The 405-nt window shown below is 40.0% G+C and overlaps 1 protein-coding gene across 1 annotated transcript in view; it reads left to right on the top strand.

Annotated features, from left to right (window-relative positions):
* The window catches only part of Spns3 (sphingolipid transporter 3 (putative)), a 57,412-nt gene that overhangs the window by 11,867 nt on the left and 45,140 nt on the right, over positions 1 to 405 (top strand). The window lies entirely within an intron of this gene.

The raw sequence follows: 405 nt of genomic DNA, 5'->3' as shown, positions 1-405 counted from the left end.
TGTAGACCAGGCTGGCCTCGAACTCAGAAATCCTCCTGCCTCTACCTTCCAAGTGCTGGGATTAAAGGCATGCGCCATCACTGCCCGGCCTGTCTTTATCTTCCAAATGCTGAAATCTAAGGCATGAAGCATGTACCCTCATGTCCACCTGACCCATTAAATGTTCTTTCTTTATTTGTTTGTTTCTTTGTTTCTTTCTTTCTTCCTTCCTTTCTTTTTATTTTTTATTTTTTTGGAGACAGATTTTTTCTGTGTAGCTCTGGCTGTCCTGGAACTTGCTTTGTAAAGCTGGCCTTAAGCTCACAGACATCTGCCTGCTTCTGCCTCTGGAGTGTTTGTGATTAAAGGCATATATACCACTACATCTAACCTGTTAGACTTTCTTTTTTTTTTTTTTTTTTTTTT

The sequence above is a fragment of the Mastomys coucha genome, unplaced genomic scaffold (assembly GCF_008632895.1).
Source record: "Mastomys coucha isolate ucsf_1 unplaced genomic scaffold, UCSF_Mcou_1 pScaffold5, whole genome shotgun sequence".
NCBI classification, from domain to species: Eukaryota; Metazoa; Chordata; class Mammalia; order Rodentia; family Muridae; genus Mastomys; species Mastomys coucha.
Note: the sequence above shows the minus strand (reverse complement) of the source record. Positions and strands in the feature narration are given on the sequence as shown.